Source organism: Pteronotus mesoamericanus, unplaced genomic scaffold, assembly GCF_021234165.1.
Source record: "Pteronotus mesoamericanus isolate MK-2021 breed Mesoamerican mustached bat unplaced genomic scaffold, CSHL_Meso_final contig_100, whole genome shotgun sequence".
Taxonomy (NCBI): Eukaryota; Metazoa; Chordata; class Mammalia; order Chiroptera; family Mormoopidae; genus Pteronotus; species Pteronotus mesoamericanus.
The window spans coordinates 8327253-8336538 of NW_026554999.1; the positions used below are offsets into that span (position 1 = coordinate 8327253).

Sequence of the window (9286 nt, forward strand, 5' to 3'; positions counted from 1 at the left end):
CCAGGGTACATTGCCTTGACAACCAGAGCAATGATGCAGCTATTTACTGCACTCAGGGGATTCTGGAGGCAGCCTCTAAAAGGAAAGTGCAAGGAAACACTGTTCTCTTTTTCTGCCCTCATTCCCCGCTGCCAAGGATGGTGGTCCTGGGCCTCGGGCCTTGAGGACCGCGTGGTACAAGAACATTCCTGGTTCCCCTCCCGAAGTGCTCCAGGGCCTGCCTTGAGAGCAATGGGAGCGTGTCTGGTAACAAGGGAGGGGAGGAGGTTCATGCCAGTGAGGACTGAGAAAGGCACAGCCACGCAAAAAGCTCCGTGCCTCTACCCCTGCACGGGAAGCTACAGCAGCTCTCAGCACAGCAGCCACTGCCCACCACCCACATGGTCCTCCAGCGTTGGCCCTGTCAGCGGCAGCTCCCGCTGCAGCAACTGCCTGCCCACCACCTCTGCTCCTCCAGTGGAGACTCGTCAGCCACAGCAGTGTCTGCCATTGCTGCTACTCCACCGGTTCCAGCCAGGGCAGGTCCTAGGACCCACCACACCAACGTGTAGGGCAGGATTTAGTGGACCTGTTGGTGCCGGTCTTGGAAGCCAGGTAGCCAGGTAAAGCCGGGAAGCCGTGCCCTTCCCTTGCATGGTAAGCCACGGTGCCACTGGCAACTGGAGCTGTGCTGCCCTGGTCCCGCCTGGCTAGGCACACACGTGCACCTGAGAGCACCGCACCGGCAGCGGGGAGAGTGGAGCGCGCTGTGAGGAGGACGCCTGGATGCATAGAGTATAAAGGATGCTTGAACCAGACAGCAGCTGGAAACCAGTAAAGCCACCTACATTTCTTAAAGAATGGTGCCTTTGCGTGGGGGACCAGGATCCTGGTGCAACTTTGAACTGAGCTAGGGGAGACAGGGTAATTTTGGGGAGGTACCTTTGGGGAAGTGGGCTTTGAGGCAGAAACCTGCCATAATGTCGAACAGTATATACTTTAAATAAAAAATTACTTTTCCTTTCCACCAAACTCTGTTTCCAGAGTTTTTGCCTATTGACAGTGAGCGGTAGGACCCCACTGGTTGTTTGTTTACAATAATGGCATCCAACATGGGGCACTAGCTGCTAGTAGCAGGTTGACTCGCTCCCAAGGAGTTGGACTGTGGAGCTCCCTAGTTGCTGGGATATGTTTCTCTGCACAGCCACTAGAGGCGTCAGTCACCTAAACAAGCCTGGCAGGTAGGAAGAAAATTGAGTCTGGGAAAGGAACAGACTCCAGGAAGGAAAAGGATCACCTGAGTTTTAGGCTGTAAATCAGGGTCCAGGTGAAAACTGGACGAGTTTTGGGGAGGCCATTGCTTGAGGATCATTGTTTGTTAGATTGATTGGCAGAACACTTGCTAGTGAGCACTAGTTTAGAATAATGGAGTTGATGCTAGCTGAGTTTATATGTTCCCAGTTTGCCTGGGGTCTTGTTGTGATCGTATTTATGGGTCTGTACATCTGGACCATCAGGAACTGTTATGCTTTGGCTCCTGGAAGGAACCCACTGCATCAGATTTTAGAGGAACTGATTTTTTTTGCAACAGTGTTTGGTTGATGTATATTTTAGATTGCAGCACAAAAATGGCCCCTAAATTGTTCTGTAAATTACTGTGCCATCATAAAATTGAACCTATATTGCCAAAAGTTAGGTAAATGAGACAAGATGGTTACATTAAAACATTAATCTCAATGCATAATAAGGTTTCACCAGGGACAGGGAGTAGCTTGATGCTGCAGAGAAGGGAAGTGACCTCAAAACCCCTCTCTGATAGTAATACAAGGGGAAGTCTCCATAATGCTCTAAACCCAGGGGATACAAGATTGGAGCAAGAAGACCTCTTCACTGGCCTCCTGTAAGGCTGGGTTGGTGGCTCTAGGCCATGGCTGCAGAGCTCCAGCAGGACAATGTGGCTGCTGAAGCAGCTTATCACCAGGACTCAAGCTGACAAATGCTGTTAAATCAGCTGGAAGAAACCATGGACCTCTAGGACGCTTCTTTCCTTCATGAAGCTCTGAAGGCCAGTAATGGTGACATTACTCTGGCAGTCAACCTTCTCACTAATAATAGTTAAGGAACCCAGTCAAGACACTACTGCTATAGCACCCCCTGAAGTAGAAGGGAGAGCTGCCAACAAAAAAGTATTAACAAAAGTCATAGGCCTTACTCATGAAAACAAAGATGATCTTCAGGCTGTCATTACTATGAGTCTACTGAAGTACCCCAAATTCAGGCTGGTGGAAGAAATATTAATAGAATGCATGAGACAACCCCTGCAGAAATTGAACACTTAAAAAGAAAACACTGTGATGTCTGGGGAGAAAATCCCATTCCGAATGACTGGAGGTGAGTCGATGGTTGACCAGTTGGATTGAAAAATGTTGGCACTATATGTTGCTTTAGTGCTGTTACTCAGTCTCTCCTTCAAATGTCTGAACTTTGAAGATTTGTCCGCAGCTACAGTGTGCCACAGAATGTATTTGAGAAATGTCCAAGTCACACAGAAAAGAGAAATATCATGTTTATGCAAGAGGTTAAATATTTGTTTTCTCTGATCATTGGATCAAATCACACAATTGTTGACCCTTCAGCAGCCCTGGATTTCTTAAAGAGAGCATTCCAATCACCTGAGGAAAAGCAGCAAGATATGAGTGAACTCACACACAAACTCCTGGATTGGCTAGAGGATGCGTTTCAGCAAACTGTTAATGAAAACAGCAATCACAGGAACAAATCTGAAAATCCAGTGGTGCAGCTCTCCTATGGTACTTTCCTCACTGAAGGGGTTTGTGAAGGAAAGTCCTTTTTATAACAGTGAGATCTTCAGTCAGTATCCCCTTCAGGTAAATAGTTATTGCAACTTAAGACAAATGTTTGGAAGAAGCCATGGTAAAGAGTGATATTGAGCTGCTTCCTTCCAATCATTCAGTGAAGTATGGGCACGAGTGTTGGTTTACAAAATTACTCCCCGTGTTGATTTTTGAACTCTCAATATTTGAGTATAATCAATCCCTTGGTCAGCCAGAAAAAAAACAACCACAATAAAACAGGAATTTCCTCAGGTCATTTATATGGGCAGGTTCATGTACAGAAACAAAGAGCTTGCTCAAAGTAAGAGAGTGTATTCAGAAATTGAAGGAGGAAGTAAAAGTCCTGTAGCAAAAATTGGAAAGGTATGTTATTGAATTTGCTAGTACAAAATCTACCCCAGAAAGCTGTGTCTCAAAGTGGCACATGCATGACATCACCACTTTCTTCAGTACACTGACCTGACTTGACATCCAAGAAAAGTATAAGTAAAGAAAGCTCTTCTCAGGATTTTGAAAGTATCTTTTCTGCAACAATGAATAAGCCCCGTTCATCTTCCCAGTCTTCAATGGAAATGCCTGCATACCTCACTTCTCAGTTATAGGTGAGGAAATAAACTTTGTTTAAGATCTGTCTTCAGAGGCAGAGGAATAAGACTGAACTAGATATACGAGATTTAAAAAATTGTAGTGCAAGCACTAGCCAAATTATTAACCTTGTGGAGGTCGCAGTCAAAAAGTTTACAGCATGGGTTGTATGTATCCAAGAGATACATTCATTACCAGTATGTACTGAGAAAAACAATTTAAAACATTGCATATTTGCATTTATATATTTATATAATAAACATTTGTATTTATTTTCCAGTTACAACCTAGAAATTATTAAACAGAAATATAAAAACATAAATTTTTTTCTTTTCAAATAATGGAAACATGGATATTACTAAAGAGTGCTTCAAAATGTCTTTAACATTAATTAATCTGAATCTCCAGTAGTTGGCTTCGCAAAATATTTGTAACAGTCATCGTAAACAATATTGCTATTCTAAAGGCATAAATACTTTTCACAACACTTGCAAAAATATTTTGATAAGTGGCTCATTTTGGATGCATAGCACCTAACACATCTTTTTCTTTTTCTACTTGTCAGGGGAACCATATCAATGTTGTCGTTGGAATTTCCTTCAATTTGTGTTTGAAATTGATGAAGTTTCAGGTGTAAAGGCTTATGCACACCTGTAGAGATTTCTTAATGCCTTTTTATTTGTTCTGACACTAACTGTGTTATGAGATTTCTAATAAATATTCTACACCTTATTTTCACATTGCTGTTCAGCATATGAATAGTCTGAGCATTCATTCCTGCAATATTGAAAATTGTGTAGAATATAACCATAAGCTATCTTCCGGTGTTGCTGGGCACATAATACATACCTATTATTTAGTCCACAGTGTCAACTCCTGACTTCATTTGGTTGTAATATCCTATTGTGTCAGGCTTCTGTGAATCTAAATTTATGGCATCATCAAAATACATACTTGAAACAAAAATTAGGGTTTTTCCCCCATTTTGGGGTATATGAGGTACAAGTATTGCAATCTCCATCAAAAGCAAATCAGTTGGATTTCTCAGGACTGTTTTTAGAAGCACAAATCCAGTGGATAGTTGGGGTTTATTCTTACAAACAGTACCTACATATGAAAGTCGCTTCTTTTTCAAGTCTAATATAAAATGTATATCAGTGAACCGGTGATCTGCTGTAAAATTACATCCTGATGATTAAATGGGTTCTGCAAGTCTCTTGATTACATTTACTGGTTTATTACTAATAAAGCAAGGAACTTTTGGTTGCCTACCAGCATATATTTCAAGATTTCCTGTGTAAAATTCTTTTGAATCAACCATAGCAAAAATCTGTATACCACATTTACTGGGCTTGGATGGTATATATTGTCTCAATCCACATTTGCCTCTAAATCCAGGTAACATTTTATCTATTTTTACATTCTGTGCTGTAGAGTAACATAACTTGCGATTTTCTACAAATGCTGAGAAAATGTCTCTCACAACAGCTAATCTGTCCACTTCCAGGTGTTCTAAGCAGGTAAGTTTGTCATCAAACCTGATATAATTATGAATAAATCTAAATCTCTGTAAATATTTGTAAGTCTAAGAGTTCAATCCCACTACCATATGTAGCCGATAAGTCCTGCAAATTTAGGCAACTGCTGTGATATAAACCAGCTAGATACAAGGCCTAAAAATGCTTTCAGTTCAATTTTGTCTATTTGTTTAGCATCTCTTTTTCATGAAAACCAGCTTGAGATAGAATTGATGTATTTATTTGTATATAGTAAGATTATATCTACAATATAATTTGTGATAAAGTAGTTCCGAGTTTTAAGCTCTGCGTCGGCATTGTTTGTGTTTGGCCACATTAATAGAAGTTGACACAAAATATTGTGCAGCTGTTTTCTAATTTGTCTTCTTATTAGAATGGTCCTCCATTTTGATTCTTTATTCTTTCCAAAAATATACTCTTCATTCATCTCCAATTCATCTTCACTTTCTTCACTAGAAATATCTTGCTCGGTATCTGAATCTTCTGAACAAACTTCCACATAATCTTCATATTCTAAATCATTTTTTTGCACAAATAAATGTACACTATATCTAAAAGGCAGTAACACTCTTCTCATTCTTGTTTCTTCTTTTTCTCATAATGTGGAGCAGCAGTTAGAAAGATCTTTTCAAGGTTGCTCCAAAGGCCATGTGATGAATGTTCTGGTAGACCTGGGGCTCTGCTGATAGGGGCCCCTCCATGTGGGAACAGTGCTGATACTAGGCCTGGTCACCTCTATACATGCATTCATAGTCTGATTGGTGACAGCCAGGTATAGAGCAAAGCACAGGAAGCCTCCCAGGAGGAAGCTCAGCACCATGACAAAGCCTAGCACAAAGACAATCCTTGGGAAGGTTAGGAACAAGCACTGGATAAGAATGACAGTGTTAATAACCCGAGAGTGTCCATGGTCATCAACATAAGTCTCCAGGTACAAGTCTGACAACATCACCAACCAGACCAGAAATAGTGCCCACCATGGACAAGGTGGAGGCTGACACTGTCAACATAAGGGGGTTGCTGAGGAAATACCAGGCATTCCAGGACCCAATGCAATCTTTCACTCAAACACAGTGATGGTCAAAACAGTGCATACACCGGTTAGACACATTGCAGTGTTCAGATCATGCTGGTTTCCTTAAATCACAAATCGAGCATATCAACTTCTTTAGGAACATGACTTAATTTAATTCATAAACATGAATAAGTGATCATTTGTTCACTTTTGTTATGGTACTAGGGTCAGTTACACAACTTAAGAGTGAATAACACCAGGTTTACAATCAGCAGCAGATAGGGCAGAAGAAGCTAACAAAAGGAGAAGTCCAGCTCTTGACAGTAGCCAAATATTTCCCAGGTGTATTCAGTATAAACCATTCCTTTTAAGATGAGGTGCAGGATATATACGTTTGTCTCTAGAATGCTCATTATATTTCATTGATCTAATTGATTATTTCTGTTGGTTTAATTGCTGAGACTTTATAATGGTTTAAATTTTTTGTAATATTTTATAATTAACTTTGACATTTAAAAAAATAAATAAAATCTATCTGCATTTAAGAAAAAAGAAAGAAAAGAAAGGAAGGAGGGAAGGAAGGAAGGAAGGAAGGAAGGAAGGAAGGAAGGAAGGAAGGAAGGAAGGAAGGAAGAAAAAGATGAAACTCCTACCTTTTGCAACAACATGGATGGAACTGGAGAATATTAAGCTAAGTGAAATAAGCCAGTTGATGAAAGACAAATACCATATGATCTCATCTATAAGTGGACTCTATTCAACAAAATAAACTAATGAACAAAATAAACCACAAGCATGGAAACACAGAGCAGACTGAAAGTGAGCAGAGGGGATGGGGAAAGAGGACAATGGTGGAAATAAGGGGAAGGGACTCGACAAAGAACATGTATGAATAACCCATGGACAACAGAGTGGGAATTGACTGTGGGAGTGGGGGTGTGGAGTGGAATGGGTGGAAGGGGGAAAGGGTAAAAATTGAGACAAATGTAATAGAATAAACATGATTTATAAATTTAAAAAAATAAAAATAAAAATGTAAAAAAAGAAAAGATGAGGCCCAGGATAATGAAGGTATAGTTTTGTATGTGAAAGAGATAATGAAGCAACCTTAGCAGGGCTCTCTGAAGGCATTCTGGAATTATACAGGAAAATATCTGTGTACCTCCCCTGAGTAGGCCTTTCAGGTAACAGGTTTTTGAGCAGATGTAAATTATAACACCACCAATCAACACTAAAGCCAAGTATAACAAGAAGGGAACCAGAAAGTCCACTAGGGATATTTCTCTTTTATGGATAATTTTCAGCAGGCAGTTCTGGCATTCTCCCTCCCAGCATTCACAGGGAATTCCAATGGCATCTTCTCTTGTGTAGAGGCATGCACCCAAAACAACAGGTGACACCCAAGGCTCCAGGAGGCTGAATTTGGCTCCAAATTCTACCAACAGCCAGGTGCACTGCACCTGTGCCTCCAGCTAAATCACTTTCATTTTCACATTTGATTTTACTATTCTCATCACTGGACTTGAGTAGCATTCACTGAAGTTCTCCCACACCTCTTGGATTATCAAATCGATATATTTTTCTAGCCACTTTCAATGGTAAATGGAAAAAAAAATACTGACTTCAAAGTTTGTGGGGGAAATAAAAAACTACACCAACACTGACTTCAGAGTTCATGGTATCTCTCAAATACAATTTACTACCAAATATCACACACCCTTATGAAACACTTGTTATAACCAAACTACCAGCCTGAATGTTATGGCTTAACATTAGTTGTGTACAAACATTCAGCTAATCATGACCTTGAACATATGAACCTGATATATGTAACAATATTTAAGAAAAGAGTTTGTTTGTATTTCCCAGATCAGCCATGAGCTCTGGAGGATTAATCAGATATACTGTGATCCTTTCCTTTGTCAAATGCCTTCTTGCTTGCATGAAGTTCTTGTTCATGACAGACAAGCAAATGGTGGACACTACTGGGTCTATACTAGTATTCAACCCTGACAAGTCTGGGTCAAGTACAAAGACATATCAGTCACTGAATCTTTCTGGAAAGAACTTGAAAGAGATCCCTATGGAGGCTTGAGAAATGTTAGTGCTTAATGTCTAATATACATTAATAGCAAGCTACCCCACTTCAATGCAGAGGTACCCCCAAGTGACTCAGATCAGAAGCTAGGAGAATTGGAAGCCTTATCTACTGAACTTAAGCATTACATTCAGGAAGATATCTAGAGATTTGAACAAGAAGTAGAGTTGCGGGAAAAAGAGCAGTCTTGTAAGTTTCCTGAAATGGAATCCTCCACCAACTCAACATCACAGGATTTCCCTCCATCACAAGAGGCTTCGGTAGCCTCTTTTCATGGGGTTCGCTGCTTGCCACCTGGGCATGTTGTGATTGTCAAGGAGCAGGTTGCCCAGGCCACTGCAAATACAACACGTGCTTTTGGGAAGAGTGGTATGAAAGCATTTGGAGTGATGCATTCCGTGAAAAATACTTCAAGCTCTATTGGAAAAAAAAAATGCGGCCAAAGAGCCTGTGTTTCAAGAAGCTAAAGACAGTGTGCGGATTGTCAAAGATTTTATGTATGAGTTTTTGTGTATTGGTATATTTGTGTTAGTTCCTTAACAGTATTTCCAAACCATGCACTTCCTTTCTTGAACCTGAAAAATGGAAGCATGGTGTCTCATGTTTATTGGTTATTCCTATATTTGTAGATTATTTTCAAATTGTAAACAAATTTAGATATTTGTATGGCCAGAAAAGTAAAGTAAGTTTATGTAGGGGAATGTGTCTGCAGATTTGAGGACTTTTAGCTGCCAGATACTGAGTTTGAGTGTGGTCCTTTCCTTTGTTAAAAAGGACAAGGATTGAAAGTGCATTGTGGTTATTCATTTTCTGCCTTAATAGTTTGGACAGAATTCCAAAAGTGTTAAAGCGGGGAATCTCAGGATAATCACCTCAGCCTAATTTGAGATGAGAAGAGTGGGCAATAGGGCTTTGGACAGGTGTGACATGCCTTGCACACATTCCTCCAAGGAAGACACTCTTTCTTGATCAGCAACACTGTAGAATTAGTCCCTACCTTTGTTATTTAGTTCTTATAGTTTTAATTGTGCTCTAAACCTTTTGCCAAATTTGTCACCTCCAGAATATAAGGATGCCAGCTCATCTGTAATGCCATCCTTTAAACATCGCATATGCCATTTTCCAGGCACAATCAACTGAACTAGGCTTTGCAAGATCTGTCTCCCTCATGTGAAGATTCCCCTCTCCTACAGATCCCCTTTAGTCAGGGACCTCC

General features: G+C 40.5%; 2 pseudogenes; one reads left to right on the plus strand and one right to left on the minus strand.

Moving 5' to 3' along the window:
• The first annotated feature begins 1906 nt into the window (after window positions 1–1906).
• LOC129073604 (ubiquitin carboxyl-terminal hydrolase 28-like) lies at window positions 1907–8602 on the plus strand (annotated as a pseudogene).
• On the minus strand, window positions 5531–7649 carry LOC129071469 (palmitoyltransferase ZDHHC4-like; annotated as a pseudogene).
• Window positions 8603–9286: the final 684 nt, after the last annotated feature.